The following is a 21,697-nucleotide window of genomic DNA, read 5'->3' on the forward strand; positions in this document are numbered from 1 at the left end:
ATTTAATAATTTGACTAATCTTTGTCCGTATTTTAGCACTAACATATAAAGAAAAACATTATCAAAATGAATCTTGTTAGATTCATCTCATTATGAACTTTTCAAATATGTAATTTTCATAATTATTTTTAATACGCAATTAACGATATTTAGCAATAAGTAAATGATAATTATAAATTCAGATTAAAATTCTGATCGATTTGATCTGAATTTATTAAGGAATAAGTAATAAGTATCTGAAACAAGTTGAAGAGAACAATTATTAAATGGCAAATACAATTGTACAAGTAAATAAATTGATTGCACATTATTAACATGTACTTGTATTAGAAATTTATAATCATATTTTAGGGTATGTTCTCATTTACTGAACTAAACTGAACTGAGGGCCTATTCATATTTACTTAATTTCATTTCAGTTCAGTTCAGCTTCAATCAGTTCAGTTCAATTCAGTTCAGCTCTTAATTTCCCTCTCTCATAAATTATTCATTTCAGCTCAACTCAGTTCAGTTCAGCTCCAATCAGTTTAATTCAGTTCAGTTCAGCTCAATTCAGTAAATGCGAACAGGCCGTGAATTGTTTATTAGGGAAGGAAATTAGGAACTAAATTGAACTGAGCTGAAATAAAATTAAGTTGAAGAGAGCAGACTCTTAATAAAATAACCTGTAATTAGGAACTGAAGTGTGTTTTTTTCTTGTTATTAACATGTACTTGTATTAATAAGTCTTAGTGACATTAATTTATGAATTAATATGATATTACACTTGTAACTTGTCCATTTGAAAAGCTACCAATCAACTTTAATTTGTTCATTTAATAATAAAAATACTACCTCCGTTACATATTATTTGCAACGATTAGACATTTTCCCTCTCTACTTTATGGCAAATCGTTGCAAATAATATGTAACGGAGGTAGTAAATCTGGAAGCGTTGTCTTCTGCTTGACACTGCAGTTTAATTATGAGCTATGCACGTTCTTCATGAGATTAAATTAAATTTTTTTTTTTTTTTTTCCCAAAAATCACGAGATTAATTTTAATTGAAGAATGCTTTGCTTTTTCCTTCTTCTTGCTTTAGCTGGGTGGACGGCTGATTTTCATTTTACGGAGTATTTCTAGTTTGTTTAATGCAAATGAGCAAATCATAAAGACATTACAAGTCTTTGAGATGGTCAAAGACGTCATAGTATCGGCGACTCGGCGTATCGTGTTCATAGTGCAACTAAGACGATTTCTTGACTTATGTAATCATTTGGAGATCTCTCAAATGAACAAATGAGTGGAGAAATATCTTGGTTATGTTATTAAAGATGTCAAAAATTGACTTGACCGATTTAAAAGAATCAAATTCAAAATCAAATTTGTCACAAGTCTCACGTCTTTTTATTTTATTTAATTTTGTGTATTTATTTATTTTTGCTTTCACACTCGGGATAGAGATATATATTGAAAACTATTATAACTTTATCCTTGTAACATAGTTTAAATGAAAAAAAGTTCTAATTAATTCATATACCTAACTAGATGATACTAATTAATAGTCTCATACACAAACTTTTAAATAAAACAGATGTTCAGTAAACATCCGTTATAAAGTGACAATAAAAGGCGCACAAGTTACACTAAAACGCACAAAAGTTACTCTGACATATATAAGAGTTATTTATGCTTCATTGATAAATTTGACAAAAGTGACACTAAATTTGACAAAAGTGACACTAAATTTAACAAAAGTGAACCCGATGTACAGTAAATTACTGAAAATCGGGTGTATACAAAAGTGATTGTAGTCCCATATTACTTTGAACATTTTCATTCATACACTTTTTTAAAGTAAAAATAAAGTACATTATACTGACAATCAAAGAATATGGAGATAAAGAACATTATTTAACAGCATGTTATGTTCTTTACAATTCTATAACTAGATGTTATTAATATTTCTATACAATGTTCTTTTTGCTTTTATTTTTTGGAAGGGATGCACCATGAGGATCGTGCATCCGCTTGCCGGAACCACACGTTGAATTTGTGGTATTGGTTACGGAGTAATTAATTAGAACATACAGAAGAAGAAAATGCGAAAATTAAATTGAGACATATGGAGTGGATTAGTTTGATTAATTCCGAAAATAAAACAAAGTAATTTTTAATCTGCTAAGTAGTGTGCTTAGCACTAGTATTGAAAATTGTACAATTTTCTACTTGGACATCATAGTGAAGGTTTTATACTTTTATCAAAGAGAAGATTAGTTTATGGGTCATTGTCATCTAAGATTTGTGTAAAAAGTACTATAAAACTTATAAGTTGTCCCATCCATTCCAAAGCAAATCTTATGTGACTTGCATAAAATCTTTTTAATGGCATTTGCAAAGAAACAAACTGCCTATCCACCGTTGAAACCGACAAACTAACAACATGCAAACCTAAAATTATAAGTTGGTCGCTTAAAAAATGTCCCTTCCCTTCTATTGCAAATTGGACTTCTTTTTTTGGTTGTAGGAAGGCGAGAAGGGTTGCATTCTTACTTAAAGTCCGCATTTTAAGCTTGTATAATTAAATATGATTACGATACAATCAACATGAGCACATGCTACGACATATTACACATTTACTATTTACCTTAACACTTATCATCGAAACAACATTATTATAGGCACGTTGACAACATACATTGTTTCGTGGATGCAGCTAGAACAAGCTTAGCTCGTTTAAGCATTTTAGTTATGTTAGTTGTTGGTAATCAAGAATTATGATTAACAATTTCTTGCACATCACAATTCACAAACTTGTCGCTCTACATACACTTAAAAAATAGAAATAAAAACTATCTACATTGTCCAAAATTTGGTAAGTTACTTATCTTGTATCACAGTATAATCTATATCGGATAAGATATGCTTTATTCATAAAATGCACAACTTAATTAAGTAAAAAGACATCAAAATTTTGGAGCATTTGATGGGAAAGTGTTTATTTTCAAAATTACGGAACTTTTTATTCAATCTAAGTTGATGTTCACACTGCAAACCGAAAAAAGGCTTACATTATATTATAATATGTACCAAAATCACATACATTAAATTAAAAAACTATGTACAAACGGAAACCCACCAAAATGATATGATTGTGTGTTATCCTCTCTCATTTACTTGTTTAGGAGGTGGGCATAGGAGCTTCGCTTGTGTAGATGGCAACAATGCTGCTGGTTTATGTGACGCGGACGACGATTCCACTAGTATCGACCACAAAACATGTACATCTTCATATTGGCAAGACTTCACATCCTCATACAAAATGTATATCCCTCTTCCTATTTTACGATCAAGTCGAATAATGTTAGTATATATAAAGAATATATACGAGTGCATTAAATTTATGATCATACACACGGTTTGTCTATAGAATCACTTGAACAGACTAGTAATGTGACAACTGAATCATGACAAGGGTATAGTAGACTAGTAGTATGTACATTATAAGATAAAGATCGAGCTTAAGGATGGATGGACTTACTCTTGTTTTGAGCCGAATGAGCGCGAAGCCATAGTTTCTTCAAGGGGGAGAACAAGGATTGTAGCCACCCCATGTAGAAGAGAAATGGGTGTGGCACAAAATTAGGTGAGGCACTTCATGAGGATGGAAATAAAAGGGAGAGATAGAGGGATAGTTTGCTTAGACAAGGGTGAAGTATGAGAGAAAAATCACTATTTTCATTGAGTTTTATATATTTATTACTAAGAAATATTATTTATTATACGCTTTTCCCTTGAAAAATAATCATTAGAATTATTATATTTATCACATTTTTCTTGTAACTTTGGTGAAATGTCATCTTCTACGCCTTTTTCCCTTGTTAAAGAAGATGAATTCCAGCCAATGAGCCGAGTTTATGCACACTTTCACAGTTTTTCACAAAGTCTTTTTCATCCTTTGGTGTTTTTATGTCCGTTGCCTTCTATCTCAAGTTACTTCTTTTTGTTCTACGTGGCATGAACAAATCAGAAATTATAATTACAATTTTTCTTTTCTTTATGTAATTTAAAAATCTGGATTTTTTTACAGGTCAATCTGACTCGAGTTAACAGATGAGACATTTTGAGACTGGAGGAGAAGGGTAAGAAGATCTACATCCTCAAAGTGCTCCTAGTGAAAATTAAATCTGTTCAAGATTGGAACGTTATTTCCTTATAGTAGGCCAACACTTAATTGGTAGGGTAATTAAAAAAAAAAATTAATTACTTTTTTATGGTTTTTTTCTTCTTTCTTTTCTATTTTGTTACATTTTTTAAGCATAAGACTCTCAAAATTGAGTACTGTTCAAGTATTCTTTCACTAACACCTACTCATGTGACCCACTAGAAAATTGATGGTCTAATTATGTCACATCTGCCCATAATAATAATATAATTAAGTCCATGTTTCCAGAATTAAAACGACTTGGCTAATTATATTAATATTATGGTATGAACAAGTGTCAATTTAGGGGGTGAATAGTTAAGATCGTCCAATACTATTCACCCAAATGTCAGTGATGTAAGCAGAGTTTATAAAACTAAATCTCAAAGCAATGACTAATGAATGTTGCTAATTTAGGTGTCTTAAATCTTAGCATACTTGAACAAAAGCAAAAGGAAAAAACTTTGTAACGTTATTATAGCTAGAAATTTATCGTTGGATTGTTGGAATCCCTTAAAGATGCAACGAGGACACAACAACATTTTATTTTGTTTTTCTCTTTGGTCAAATGTAAAAGTATAAATGAAAAATTATGAACTTAGTTACGAGTGTATGTTCAAACATATACTTCCTCTTTGCCTAAGAATAATTGACACATTCTACAATGGATTTTTTACAGGGGCCATTAGCGGTTCGAACCCATAGTAAAAGCTATTTAATAAGCCCAAACCCGAGGTAAAAGTTAAAGGAAAAAAAAACCAAAAAGCTTAAGTAACTATTCTATCCCACAATATACGACTATGTTTACTGAAGTTACACAACTCCTTGCTTCAAAAAAAAAAAGTTACACAACTCCTTTATTCTCTTCGTTTATTTGTAAGTGTTATACTTTTTTTTTTGGCAACATACTTCAATCAAATACGGAGTATTAATTAGTTTAGTGACCCGAGATGTTACTTTGAGTAATTTTTTTTTTTTTTATGAAGCATTTGAATTTTTTAATATTAATAATTTAGAATATAATGCATGTCTTTTTTTTATTCTACATTTAAATATATTATGTGGATAAATAAAGCATAAATTATTGCTAGTTAAGATGGCAATACTTGTGCAATTAAGGGCTTGTTCACTTTAGCTGAATTTCAGTTCAGTTAAGTTAAATTCAGTTCAGCTCCTAATTTTCTTCTCTCAAAAAATATTCATTTCAACTCTATTTAGTTTAGTTCAGTTTAGTTCTGCTCCAATCAGTTCAGTTCTGTTCAACTCAGTTCAGTAAATGTGAACAGGCCTTAATTCCATGAGGTGAAGAACTCAAACCTCTTTATATGCATTTTTAGTTATTGTCATGGGTTATTGAGTGGTGACGTGGCAGTGTGGTGTGATGAATCTATTTTATACGAGTATATATAGTTTTCGAGTTTATTGAGTGGTGACGTCGCAGTGTGGCGTGATGATCTATTTTATATATACATTTTCCGAGTTTATTGAGCCACTACAAAAATAATAGAGACAAGTCGCACTTAAAATCGAGTATTTGAAGCCCAATGTTAAGCAAGTATAATTTAGTTTGGTGATTAAGGGGTCATTTTGGCGAAAGATTAACTCTACCAATTAACGATTAAAATAAAGATAAAGTAAATTGTTTATACACGGATCAAAAAACCATGAGATTGAAATACACATAAAAAAATAAAAAAAATAAAATGAAAAAAAAACCAATCAAGTTGAAGTTCCTAAGGGGAAGAGCCCAACAATTACATCGGATTTGAAGACTTGCTCAAATGGGCGAGCCCAATCGGGCGAGGCTGAGCCCGATCGAGCGCGCTACCTAGTTGCTCCGCTAAATCTTGTTAATCGGGAGTGTTTGGTTAGTTGGGCTTTGTTACATGAAGCCCAGCATATTTTTAAAGGGGGTAGTACGTAGGATTTTGGAGGCCGTTAGTAATTGTAGTTTTTTTTTTTTTTTTTTATTATTATTTTTATTTATTTATTTATTTTTTTTAATAGTAGTAATTGAAGTTTGATGAGGATTATTAATCCTTAATCCTGATTCTTTAAATACTTTTAGCAATACAAATCCAGGTTTTACTTTTAGTTTGAAATAGCTTAAGGCACGTGTCATGCACGGTAAGTCTAATTTTTGTTAGAAGATCCAACAAATAAATTTGATAAAACATACACAACAAATATAGAAATTATGATGTCATAATCTATATTAATAGGCAAGCAAAAAATTTAAACAAAAATGAATTTTTTGGGCTGCCTAAACCGATTAGTTTTTATAATTTATTACTTAAGTTTATTGATCGGCTTGGTTCATTTACACCCCTAGCATAAAATGACCTATGTCATTCCTGGTGTCTGTTCAATATTATGTTATTGATTAGATAAAATATTATATTAAACCTTTTTTTTAATAGATATTAGGTTAAACCTCATGCTTTGAACAATTGTTAAATAATTATAATGACAATACAATAATATAAAAAAAATAAATAATGAATCGAGTCACCAGGCATCAAAATGTATGAAATAAATTAAAACAATGAAAACATGTGAAAGGAAATATTTAAATCTGTAATAATTATAATGTGTATCTAGGTAAAATTATAATAACTAATCGGTTAGTGTAAATGAGCTCTTTATTACGAATTGAAGTATCTTTTTTTTTACGGGATTAATAATAAGATTTATAAATCGTCCATCGTACGGGCACTATGCTAATTTAGTTTAAATTTTTTCAGGCGGGGCTAGATTTGATCATGTCTAGTGGCCATATTAGTAAATACTTATTTATAAATGAATTTTTAATAAACATCAAAAATTAATCAAACAATAGACTAATATTAATTGATATTTTACATGTTTCCAAGAATTAGACATATGATATAATTGTCAAACACAACATCTATTTTATAGTTATACTATACTCTATAAGACCCTGTTCTGTTCACTTATTTCAGGAAAAATAAGTTCAGATAAGTTCATATCAGGGTTAATAAGTTCAGATAAGATTAGTTCAGGGAAAAATAAGTTCAGATATGTAATCAGGGCTACCCAAGTTCAATTTATAACTAAAATAAGTTTTAATAAGGGCTAATAAGTTCAAAAACAAAATTATAATTAATTTGAATACATAGTCATATTAAAATTGAAATAAAATATTAGCTAGAGGAATTGGAAAAATAAATTAAGCGCTTTTTAAAAGTAATTTCTTTAACATATATTATATGAATCAATTTATTATTACTTTTTGGCCAAAATTTAATAATACTCCATTTAAAAGACAATTAAAAAGGATTTGGAATCTATATTCGATTGAGGTATCACCAATCTTCATTATTCGCTATTTAATGGAAGTTTTGTATGATTGTTTGAGATGGAAGATGTAACACCCCCAAATCTCCCTAGACGGAAATACCAATATAATACGTATAATTATACCGTAGAGATAGTCTTGGGCATATTACGGCCGCGTGATTACGCAAGGCTACTCAAACTTACTAAATAAAACCAAAACTTTGCAGCGGAAACTCAACTTTCTTTTATTAATACTTATAAAAATAGTAACATTGTTATGAGTACTTTAAATAAAGACAAGACCAACATTTCTAAACTAGGTGAAGCAAATCCCGGGACTCCCATATGCTCATTCATGACTCCACCTGAAAATAGTCAACACTGCTTACCATTACAGTAAATAGGGCGAACCAAAACAAATAAGAAATACGGATTAGCAAATTATGTTAAGTACGATAAGTGCAAGATAATGTAAATTCAATTTATTCGCAAACATGCTTTAAAACCAATTTCCAATAAATAATCTAATAATTCCAAAACTCGCGATTCAAAACCAATTCCAATGATTCAACATTCAAAATAATAGATAAACCAATTCCTTTAAAATCCAATTCCTTTTTGAACCAATTTCTTTTAAATTCAATTCCTCACCCAAGTGTGCACACCCCCCAAGCTAGTCTCCTTATATTACAAGGCTATTCTTGAGGAAAGACTAGGTGATACAAAGTCCATAATCTTATCAATAAACCAAATCCGCATAGTGGGATTACCAACATGCTTATAAAGCATTAATAATAATATTTCAATGGTTCAATAATAAATCCTTTAAAGATCCAACAAATCTAATATAATTCAAACTCCTTTTTGATAAATCCACATACTTTCAAAATCAAAACCTTTTAAATAAATATTTGAGAATAAAAATCTCATATTAATAACTTTTCAAAATCAATAACTCTTCCTTGAAAAACCTTCTATTTAATTCAGCATACTTTTAAATCAAATCCAAATATGATAAGTAATTCAAACCATTCAAAACATAATTTAAAAATCAATCATTCAAAATATCTTTATCAATACCTCCAAACATAATTTATTTCAAAATCATGATTCAAATCCATTTAATTCAATCACCAATCAAATCATATAAAACATGTTATTCAAACCAATCACTTTCATAGGTATCTAGCCACCTAACGTGCCTTGATCCTTGCTTAGCAAACACACCAAAAGAACCTCATGAATCTTGGTTGAACACACCCTACAAATAAATATAACCTTAATCAATATAAGGTTAACAAATAATTAAAAACCCCCAACTATATGTGCAAGAACCTTTTAAATTAAATTTCATAAACATCATAAAAATATGATTTTATATAATTAAAACTACTCATAATAATTTTTATAAATCCCACATAATAATAATAATAATAATAATAATAATAACAATAATAATAATAATAACAATAATAATAATAATAATAATAATAATAATAATAATAATAATAATAATAATAATAATAATTGAATAAGAGAAGAGAAGAAGAAAAGATAAGAAACCAAGGAAAAGAGAAGAATTGGATTTGCGTAGGAAATAATAGGCAGAACTTGCAGAGGCTATAACTTCTTTGATATAGCTCCGAATTGGGTGATTCTTGAGCCTAACCTCTAGGATTTTTCGAAAGGAACAACTTTATGCGAAACGTCAATACCCCAAAAACTGACCAGAAGTGCCCGAAAATTGGCTTCAAAGATAAACGGGATGATTTGTGTAAAATTGAGGAGAAGAAAAGAAGAGAATTGGTGTGAAGAATGTGAGAGGTATGAAGGGGTATTTATAGGCTAGTATGAGCATGAATTATGTTAGGAAAATGTAGGAAGAATTATGGTAATTAGTGTAACACCCTAAAAATTCTTTTCCTTTAAAAATACCTATTTTACTCTTTAAAATACAATTTAGGAATATCTAAGACGTTACCGCCACCGTGAGAACGGCTAAGGCAATTATCAAAGACACACAGCGGAAGACTTAAGTCAAAACCATTCAAACGAGTCAGCTTAAAAGTCAACCAAACGAAGTAAAGTTAAAACCAAAGTCAAACGAAGTCAAATAAAATTAACCTACAACTTGGAACCATTGTAGGCCCTTATCAAAACCAACTAAAATACGAAAACCTTTGCGTTAGTCTCATAAGCATAACATAATATAATATTTGAAAGCAATAAACCACATCTCAACTAATAGAAACTAGCATGATTCGCTCTTCACTCATGCCCCATCATGAATATGCTTCAACACCTGAAAAGATTATCTCCACTTGTCCCCACTACTCTCCATTAAAAATGGGTCATCATAGGGCCAAGATAAAGACATGGACAAACACACAAACACACACAATCAGCAAAGCTGAGTACATAAGCGTAATTAAAACACTAACATGCTTTCACCTATTAACACACACTTACCTCTATGCACCTGTTTACAAGCACACACGACCATCAACAAGACACTTTAACTAAACACTAAATAATTCATTTAGCGTTGATTACGCATCGAACGGGTTTCCAACTCTCCCACCCCCAAATAAATTGAGGTTAACTGACACGGGAGCTAACCGTGCCAGCGACAAAACCACTCAAAGGTGGCGGAATTCCAGCGCATAATAATAATAAAAAGGAATGTACAGCGTCCTGTACTCCGTTAGAAGTTATGATCAAATATAAAGTCACATAACTCCCCCCATATGTTCATACTTAAGGTATATACGTTCCAAGAGTTTTGGTGCGTAATCTCTTTCACTTTACGTTATTTACAAGTTATTGGACTTGGTGATGACTCTCAAAGCATAATAATTCAATTAACAATAATTATTCAATCAATCAACATGCCAATTTAACTCTTGAATAATTAGTGACCACATATTATTTAATGTTGAACCCATTTTAATTCTACCTCAGTGTCAAAGACACCTTAAACGCATAAAGCGCCAAAAATCCTATCCCTCGGTGTTAAAAACACCTTAAGTGCACAAAGGCACCAACATACCATTTATTACTCGTGTACATAGACACTTATATAGCTCCTTCCTCATGCTTAAAGCATCAATAAAAATTATATGAACCATAATAAAATTTCTTTTCAATATTCCAAACATAATTAAACATGTAGTTTAATTAATCATGCATTCTAACATGCCATAAATAAAAGTGTAGTCCATATAATCATCCCAAAATATAATTTTCCAATCCATAAACCATCACAAATAATTCATGCTTCACAATTCAATCACCAACACCAATAATTCACAATTCCATACGTAAACCTTAGCATGATACTACTTGTAATTGATTGAAATCAAGCCTAGCATGATACTACATCATCAAAATATGCTAAGTACGCGAACGTACCTCAATTAGGCCCTCAAAGTAGCCGATTACACTACAATAATTCCCGAATCAAGTCTCCTACATAAAGGGACAATAATACTATGTTACTTCTCTTTGTATACACAATTTCCAGCAACTTAAATTCACTTTAGACTACTTAAAATAATCTGAAAATTATTTAAAAACCCCTAATTAAACTCTTCTTTAATGGGTAATTAAACCATTTTCATAAAACCTTCAAAAGTAGTACTTTGGGCAAAATTCCAGCATTATAGTTTAATTAAAAACTCATCAAAATTCCATAAAGATTCAATCTTTAAGCTTGATTAACACTTCCAATCAATGGGTATATAAAACCCCCAAATTAATTGCAAGTTAGAGCCCTAAAATCAATACTTTAATAATAAAAACCCTAACTTTCAATGCTTTGTAAAATCTGAAATTAAAACACTTTATACTCTAAAATTTACAATCTTTAATCATTAAAATATAATTACCAAACATACTAATCATATTTAAACAATTAAAATCAAAACCCCAAAGAATATATTATAGGAATAATTATTAAAACAAAATAAAAGAGGAGAGAGAAGGGGAGAACCACCGTGGGTGGTGGCCGGCCAACTGGGCGGCGGCTGGCCGGCGGCGGCGTGGCAGGTGGTGGCAGACCGGCGGTGGGGTTGACGGCAGGTGCGTGAGGTGGTTTGTTCCCCCATGAAACTCACGTACAACAACAACAAAAAAACAAAGGAATAAGAAAAAGAGAAATAAGGGAAAAAAAGAAGGAAAAAGAAAAGAAGAAAAGAAAAGGAGAAATAAGGGAGAAAATAGTTACCTTGACCAATTGACTTTTTGTGTGGGAAATTTTGGGGATTGAAGGAGTATTTATAGGATGGAGTAGGTTAGGGTAAGTTTTGGGCCTCGTGAAATAGTAATGTGATGAAAGAATTATTAGCCCAATTATGAAAATAAGATAAATGGGCATGTTATGAAATTGGCTATATTGGAGTAAGCTAGGTATTGACTCAAAGATTAAATTTTATTACTTAATTTAAATATGATAATTAAAATAGTTTACCCAAAATATATTTCATAAATAAGTAAATAATTTATAAAATACAATAAAAATACGGGGTATTACAGTCTACCCCCCTTAAAAGAAGTTTCGTCCTCGAAACTTAGGTACGAAAACTTTAAAAACTCGTTTAAAGGCACATAAATACTTAAAATCTCGAAAACTTTTCTTAATATTTTTAGTTGTTGTACTTTTGTGATACTTTCTTTCTACCTCATCTATTCATTCACACACAAACTAGTGTGTAAGATAACAACTTTATTAACAACTTACACAAAATAATGTGTAAACTATTAGGCTATCTAAGGAACTCACACTACTATTAGTGTAGTATTCAACTTTGGAAAGAAATTTACACATCCTTGTGTGTAAGACAAACAAACTAAATAACAAAATCAGTGTAAAACTGACCGAAAAAGCACTTAAAATGCCAAATTAAGGGAAAGCGCGCAATTCTATCGCACTCTACCCCCCTTAAAGAAAACGAGTTACGCCGTAACTCCACTTAATTCAACTTTAGAGTTATGTTGTTCTCTTTCTCATTCCATCCTTGGTAAAAAATCATAATACTTCTTTATATTCATTCCTTGTTGCAAGTACTAAAATACCCTTTTATAAAATGATTCCTAATTAATTAATTAGGAAAATACATATGAAAATACGGGGTATTACAGAAGATAAGAATTTTTTTTTGCTCCTACTTAACTAAAAGAGCTTGTTTTAGAGGGGACTCAAGTAGATGGTGTTAGCTTGAGTCAAATTAATTTAGAGTCATTTATTTTACAACTCAAGGGTATCATATAGAAAAATCCAAAAACTTAAGAGTAAAATGTAAAACAAACAAATAACTTAAGGTCATCTTGTAGAAATTTGAATTTAGGAGGGTACAAGATAGAAAACTCAAAAACTCAAGGGTACGATGTTGGAAAACCCGAAAAATTATGAACACCAAGTAAAATAAAGGAATAAATTTGTCATAAAGACAATATAAAAGATTTTGAATGATATTATTATAGAATCAAAATAAAAAATTAACCAAATAAAATAAATTTGTAAAGATAACATAAAATATTTGGAATGATATAATTAAAAATCAAATGTTTAAAAATAAAAAGTAAAAAGGGAAGGGAAGTTCTGGAGGGAAAAAACAACACCAGGATGTGACACGTGTCACTTCCGGTGTCTGTTTTAGTATTAAGTTATTGATTGATATTTTATACAAACCCAGCTATAGATTATGGTCTGGAGTCCTCTCTCCAAAACCCTAGCCTCCATTGTTGAATTTTGAAGGGGCTTCCATCGGTTTTAACTGATAGAAAGCCCCAATCCTTATTTCTTTAAAGTTTTTTTAGGTTTATAATAATGTTTCCTTCTTGTGGGAGGAACTTTTCTCCCTCGAAAGAAAGGTTTTCCTATCTCCTTCGAAAGACAAGGGTTTTTCGACCTCCTTTGAAAGACAAGGTTTATCTCCTCTTTTTAGGGAGAAATTTCTTAGTTTTAAATCCATGATATTAGATCTAATGGATTGTCGTGAAATTATTTCGTTGTTGAAGAAGTTATCAAGTTTTCGAATACAAACAAATGAATCAAAAGGAAAATATCTTTACGGCTACAAAGGATCGTTAGATTGCTTGTCTCTCAAACAAGGCTGTATTTTCCAGCGATATAAGCGGGAGATGTTCCACAGTGCAAGATCTGCTTGTTGATCATAGTTTTTATGAAGAAAAATTTTATTTGATTCAATATCTTATGTATTTGTTAACGTCTAATCTCTATTGTAGATGTCGTATGACTTTTAATTAATGAAATTTTTTTGCTATTAAAAAAAAAAGTATAAATAGTTGGGTTTTGCCTTTTATTTTACTACTTTCGGTTTTTTTAAAAATGTATCACTTTCCTCTTGTGGATGTTTTTTTTTAAATGCATCACTTTTATATTTGATAATTTTATACTACATTTTATTATTTTTCTCTTACTTTAAACATCATTCAAATTATCTTATCATTTCTCTCTCTTCCATGATCTCCATTTAAATAATAAAAATAGTTACTCTCTCACATATGGTCCCCATATTACTTTTACTATAATAAATTATTTATCCACTCACAATATTATATTACTCTCCTAAACCTCCGCACATCACCAAGTGATGCATTTAAAAAAAAACAGAGGGAGTATTATTAAATGAAAAACAATCATCGAAATGAGAACAAAATGCTCATGGGTGAACCATGCACTTGGGTATATATAACAATCTCACGTTTTAGTTTTTTTTTTTTTTTTCCCTTTCAACTTTCATATTAAGTTTTATTATTTTGTTTTCTTGTTAATTGAAAACTATTGCTTTCAATTATATTTTATTTAATCGTTTTAGTTAGTTTAATTATGCACAAGTAGTTTATTTCTAGGGTTCTAGGAAATAAATGATTAATGTAAAGAGGTAAATTATTATTGTTGGTTGTAAATGTTGCATATTAATTTCTAGTTGAATTATTTTAATTCTTTGCAATTGAATTACGAATTGAGCAGATATATGTAGTTTGATTGCGATAATTTAGCAATACTGATTTTATGAGCACTACCAGAAAACTTACAAATTCCGACGGATTGGTTACGACGGACCCGAAATTCCGTCGGAAAAAGCAAAATTTCCGATGGATTTTTGTTCCGTTGGATATTTTCGACGAAATAAAAAAAATCCGTTGGAAATTACCGACAGATTTTAAATCCGTCGGAATACATGTGCTTTCCGACGGTCATCGTAATTTACCTTTTTCGACGCGGAATTTCTGTTGGAAAATAATTATAAAAAAATTAAAAAGGGTTTTTCCCAAACCCTAAAATTTTGCCCTTCTCTTTTTCTTATTTCCCCACTTTCACTTATTTCCGCCTCTTTTTCTCTCTCATCTTCACTCCTTCGTTCTCCCTCTTCTCTGCCCCTTCTCTTTCCGTTTCCCTCTTCTTTGTCCCCCCTTCTCTGCTCCTTGTCTTTCCTTTTTCCTCTTCTTCGTCCCCTCTTGTTCTCCTTCTTACTCTTCCTTTTTCCTCTTCTTCTACTTCTTGTTCACCTTCTCACTCCTCTTTCTCTTTCCCCTTCTCTTTCTATTGCCAACAGTACCACCCGCCACCACAAGATCAAACGCCGACGTGAACAATACCAACGATGAACACCGACTTTAACATCAATGGTGCAAACGAAGGTTTTTAGGTCAACTTCGACCATGAAAACTCTAGATTTAGAGTTTTCATGTTCGAATTTGGCCTTGTAAACCCAATTTCGTGGTGTTTTTGTAGTCAAATTGAGGTATGTATCTCTTTTTTTTTAGTTATTTTTTTGGATTTTTGTAAGAAATTTGTGGTGCTGATTGATAAATCTGGGTTTTAGTTGGATTTTTTGATTTTTTTTTGGTCGAAATTTTTTGATGTTTTGGTAAGGGTTTGGGTGGGTGGATCCGGGTTAGGGTTTGGATTATGGGTGGATCTGGGTTGGTTGTGGGTTGTGGTGGTGGGTCGTTGAAGTTAGGGTTGTGGGAAAGTCCGCTGTTTAAGATAGGAATTTCTAGGGAAGGAGATTCGGTGGGTCAGGGTTTGGGCTTGGTGGGTCAGGGTTTGGGTTCGGTGGTGGTGGTCGATCGTGGTGGTGGTTGTTCTTGCTGGTGGTGATTTGATGTAGGGATAGTAGTGGTGGTTAGGGTTTGTTGAGGTGGTGATACACCGCACCGGTGGTGGTGCGGCGTGTTTTTTTAAAAAAATTTCAAACAGAATTTTCGACGGAAATTCCATTAGAAATTTTCGACGGACTTTGCATCCGTTGGAGATTTACGACGGATTTTCCCAGGGTTGGATATATTGGCAGCGACAAATTTTCGGACGAAATTTCCGTCGAAAAAAGTCATTTTTCCTACGAACACTTTTGCGAAGAAATTTTCAGACGGAATTCCGTCGGAAAGGCGATTTTCGACGGAAAACAGGGTGTTTTTGACGGAATTTTTCTGTCGGAAAACGCCTGTTTTCTAGTAGTGAAATCGAGCAGATGTAATTTCAATATTAAATGTTATTTCCAGTAGGAGTTTTAGATCTAATAAATTGCGTGAAACTGTCAAATCTAATTATATAATTAATATATAAATTGCGAGAGTTTGTTAATATGATTAGTTGCAATACTGATGTTTGATCTTTATGTTTTATCCCGGAATATTGATTATTGGTGAACCTATTGTAATACCCCGTATTTTTATACGTATTTTATTTAAAATATGTATTTTGTAAAGGTATTTAAATAATTTTAGTGTTTTAATTATGGTATTTTAATTATTTATTCTATGTAAGTTTGGAATATTTTATAAAAGTAAAGTTTATTTAATTAATTATTTTATAAGAGTTGGAGTTTATTTTAGGAAAGTATGATTTTAATAAGTTTTATTAGGGAAGAAATTAGGAAAATTAAGCGGAAAGTTTAGGGAAAAGGGGTTGGTAGAGAAGGGGTATAAATATCCCACTTATGAGGCAAATCAACTTTGCCCAGAGTGGAGAAAAACCCAAGGTAAACTTCTCTCTCCCTTCTCCTTATTTTTCTTTCTTTTCTTTTTCTTTTTTCCCCTTCCCCTTTCTTTTTTTTTCGACTGCTCTCTTTCACCCACCACTGCCGGCCACCGACAGCAGGTTGCCGCCGCTGCCAGTAGCGTCAGTCGTCGGCAGCAGGTGGCCGCAGCTGCCAGGCCAGCAGCCGGCAGCCGGCAGCAGGTGGCTGCCATGTCTCCTTCTCCCCTTTTTCGGTTTTTTTTTTTTAAAAAAAAAAGCTTAATCTTTATTGTTCTAAACTAATCTATGCTTAAATCTAATGGTTAATTATGAGTTTTGGGATTTGATTTTTGATGTTTGATTATAAGTATTATGTTAATTAATTTTCAGATTATGTTTTTATTTAAAAAGCCCTAATTTTTGAAACCCTAGGTACTTGATTTATGAATAATTGAAGGATTATGATGTATAATGGTTTAAATCTTTGATTAAAGTGTTTTATTAAGGCTTAATTACAGCAAGTTTTAATAAAATAAAGTGTTGGAATTTTTAGTAGAGTATTTAAAATTAAGTTTTTTTAAGAAATTTCAATTGCCCATTTACTGGGACTAAAGTATGATGTTTTAAATATAATTTTAGCTTATTTTAATTAATTATGAGGGGTTTATAATAGTATATGTTGCTGGAAATTTGTTTAAAGTGGATTTTAATACTCTTCTATGATTTTAAATTGTAAGAGACTTTGAAGTGAGCAATTTTTATTAGTCGTTGCGATTTTAAGATCGTATTCAAGGTACGTTCGCATACTTAACATATTTTGATAATGTAGTATCATGCTAGGCCTGATTTAAATCAATTACAAGTAGTATCATGCTAAGGTCTATGTTTGGAATTGTGGATTATTGATGTTGGTGATTGAATTGTAAAGCATGATTTATTTGTGATGGTTTATGGATCGGAAAATTATATTTTGGCATGATTATATGGCCTACACTTTTATTTATGGCATGTTAGAATGCAGATCAACTACATGTTTAATTTAGCTTGGAATATGGAAAAGGAATTTTATTATGGTTCATATAATTTTTATTGATGCTATAAGCATGGGAAAGAAGCTATATAAGTGTCTATGTACACGAGGAATAAATTGTGTTGGTGCCTTAGTGCACTTAAGGTGTTTTTAACACCAAGGGATAGGATTTGTGGCGCTTTATGCGTTTAAGGTGTATTTGACACTGAGGTAGATTTAAAAAGGGTTCGACATTAAATATTATGTGGTCACTAATTATTCAAGAATTAAATTGGCACGTTTGGTTGATTAAATATTTATTGTTGGTTGAATGATTATGGTTTGAGAGTCATCACCAAGTCTAATAACCGGTAAATAACGTAAAGTGAAAGAGATTATGCACCAAAACTCTTGGAACGTATATACCTTGAGTATGAACATATGGGGAGAGTTATGGGCTTTTATATTTAACCATAACTTCTACTGAAGTACAGGACATTGTACAGTCTTTTTCATTATTATTATTATGTGCAGGAATTCCGCCACCTATGTGTGGTTTTGATGTTGGCATGGTTAGCTCCAGTGTCAGTAACCTCAATTAATTTGGGAGAGGTAGAGTTGGACACCCGTTCGATGCTCAATTAGTGTCTAGTTGTAGAGTCTTGTTGGATGTTTTGTGTGTTGTAAACAGGTGCGTTGAGGTAAGTGTGTGTTGATAGGTGAAAGCATGTTAGCGTGTTTATTTACGCTTATGTACTCAGCTTTGCTGACTGTGTGTGTTTGTGTGTTTTGGCCATGTCTTTATCTTGGCCCTATGATGACCCATTTTTAATGGAGAGTAGTGGAAACAAGTAGAGATAAGTTTTTCAGGTATTGAAGCATATTCATGACAGGACATGAGTGAAGAGCGAATCATGCTAGTTTCTATTAGTTTATGATGTGTTTATGCTTTAATTATTTATGATATTATTTATATGTGGAACTAACGTTAAGTTTTGGATTTGGTTTGGTTTTTAATTAGGGCCTTCAATGGTTCCAAGTTGTAGGTTGATTTTTATTTGACTTTGTTTGTTTTGAATTTAACTTTACTTTCGACTGTTGACTTTTGAGTTGACTTGTTTTGAACGGTTTTTTATTTTAGTCTTCCGCTGTGTGTCTTTAATAATTGTCTTAGCCGTTTTCACGGTGGCGGTAGTCTTAGATATTCCTAAATCGTATTTTAAAGAGTAAGTTAGGTATTAAAAGGAAAGGAATTTCTAGGGTGTTACACCTATACCCTAGGCCTTTTATTATTGATTATTTCTCTTAGTATAATTCTTACAAAATTACCCGTTTATGATAGATTCGACCCTGCTTCCCTGACTATCTACTCGTGCATAAAAAAATTCATTAAATAAAAATGAGTTGTTTGCGTTTCGATAATAAAATATAATGGCCCATTTTTTTTATGTATGTTTTTCAATAATATAGTTGAAACTTTTGATATAAAATATGAAGTCGTTATTTCCACGGCTATTGTGGTGGATGAAGTTCACTGCTAGAACAAAGAGAAAAAGAGAGTAAGGGTGGAATTATGGAAGAAGGTGAGAACGACTTTAGTTAGGTATATATACATGGGTATTAGGGGATATGAAATGTCATATCAATTTAAGTTATATTTTAAGTTTAGGAGATAAAAAGACTATTTTATTATACTTCATATGTTTATGTAATGTACACTAGTTAGTTCAAATTTAATTTATTATGGTGGAAATGATCGAATTACTTCGTCACTTTCTTACTTAAAAGGGAATATTAAAAGGAAAAAGATTAAGGGGGTGACATGTGGCATACGAGTCACTTGTGGTCACATGTGGCATAAGAGTGATTTGTGGTTTATGTTTTTATATAATAAGTGTGGATAGATAATCCCTTGCTTATCAATAAAATATTTAGTGTTTAAATAACCATAAGGACTGATGATGAGAATCAATCCCAAGATCCTTAAAAACGAGAGGAAAGCTTTAACCACCTAATTATCTCTTAATAAAATATTAACTCCACTTTTTAAATTTAATTTCTTTTTTATCAAAAAATAAACTGTAACTTTCCCACTTACATGTTTTTATATTCAACAATTTATTCGCCTAAAAATATTTGTGTAAAAGTGTAACACTTAAATGGATTAATATTTTCACTAAACCAATTTACAATTTCTTGAGTTTCAATTCGTCTTATATTCTTATTTTATTCCTTAAATTAAGTCATACTCTTGACTCTTGTTCTCTTAGCAGTTGAGAGTAGAATAATAATGTCATCATATATATTAACATTATAAAAATCATTTTACATTTAAAAAATCGAAATAAATATATAAGGAAAATAAAAACTAATATTCCCACCTTTACTCCATCTTTCCAAAATAATCCCACCTTTCGATTGTTCCAAAATAATCTCACCTTTGATAGGGATCTTCTTTAAACGACCCCTTCAACCTATAATCGGTAAATCGGTCAAAATCATTTTTATTTTCTAAACTCTCTCTTTCCTCCCATCATGGTCACCAGTCCACCACCCCCACCCACCACAAAACCCCAACCCCTTGTCACCACTCTCACCATCACGAAGCCATCCTTAAAAACCCCTAACTACCCTAAAAACCCAACCCCAGCCCCGAAAATCCCTAATCCCAACTTAGAATTCTAGCCTCAAAACCCCCCACCCCAACTCTGAAACCCAGGCCCCTGAAAATACCTTAACCATCCCGAAAACCCAACCACAACCCTGAAAAATTAATCTTATCCAAAATCCAAAATAATAATTTAAGTTTGAAAATTTAAAACAAACATTTTAATTATCAAAATATTTTTTTAAAATTAATTAATAACTAATTAATATAAGATAAACTTCTAAAAAATACGAGGTATTATAGCCTCAAATATAGACCAGATTAATTGAGACACGACACTAGCCAAAAGTTTAACCCAACTTATGGTTTGGACAGGAAGATCCTTTATCTCCCTATCAATTTTATTTTGTATGGACTTGTGTTGGAGGAGGGATGTGATCTACGCCTGTTCGATGGAATGAAGCTGGGCATGAAGGGAACTCACATCTTTTTTTTTTTTTTTTTTTTTTTTTTTTTTCAAATGGTGCCCTTTTATTTTTTACAAATTCATATCAGAGTTGTCGATCAGTTACTTTTGCAAATGATGCCCTTTTATTTTTTAAAGCTACATATCAGAGTTGTCGATCAGTTACTGACATTTTGAACAATTAAATTAAGGTTGCGTTTGGATACTCTTATTTCATTTCAAATAGTGAAATTCAATTCCAGAATTTCAATTGCTAGAATTCAATTCCAAGTCATTTGTTTGGGAAATTATGAATTTGGAATTTCAAATGCTAATAAGATGTTTGGTAATACAATGTATTTCAAATCCAGAATTTCAAACAAAGGCAAATTCTGCTAATAAAATCACCACAAAAATACAACATACTTACATCAAAGTTGTAATTCAAGTTCACTCACACTTAAACAAATCTACTAATCATCATCAATTCATCATTACATATAAAATTTAGACTAACTCTGCTAATTCGATACATCTTTTAATCATATTGAACTCATCGAATATATTGTTTTACAAACCTATTCACAACACTTTGTCTTGTCCTTTGGAATTTAGACTCCTTGGAAATTACACTATTAGCTTACTAGCAGCAACATGTCTAGAACAAAATTGCTCCTTTCTTTGCAGTAAACAATTGATTTCAACAATTAATTAAGGATTTTAGGGTTTAAAGATAATCTTACACAAATTTAGAAACTATCAAGAATGAAATAAACCTACCAAATCATCATTAGATAAAAAATTTACAGATCAATCAAAGCATGCATATAACTTCGAAATCAATTTTTTTTTTTTTTTTGTTTTTTTGTTTTTTTTTTTTTTTGAAACAAACTTCGAAATCAATTGGAAAAAAATACATTATAGAAAGAAAATTGGGCCAATTTGGAGGAAAGTTAGGCCAATTCAAAGGAAAAAAATAAAATCTGAAGGAAAATCAGAGAATTACCAAGAAGATCCAACACAATTAAACCTAAGATTATAGAAAATAAAACCTAAATTTCTCAGAAATTAACCAATAACACAACAAATTCAAGCTAAACAAATTGAACAACCCTTGTAGAGAGATGTGGTTTCGCACAAATTCCTAGCAAACGAGCAATGAGAGC

Source organism: Chenopodium album, chromosome 23 (assembly GCF_948465745.1).
Source record: "Chenopodium album chromosome 23, dcCheAlbu1.1, whole genome shotgun sequence".
NCBI lineage: Eukaryota > Viridiplantae > Streptophyta > Magnoliopsida > Caryophyllales > Amaranthaceae > Chenopodium > Chenopodium album.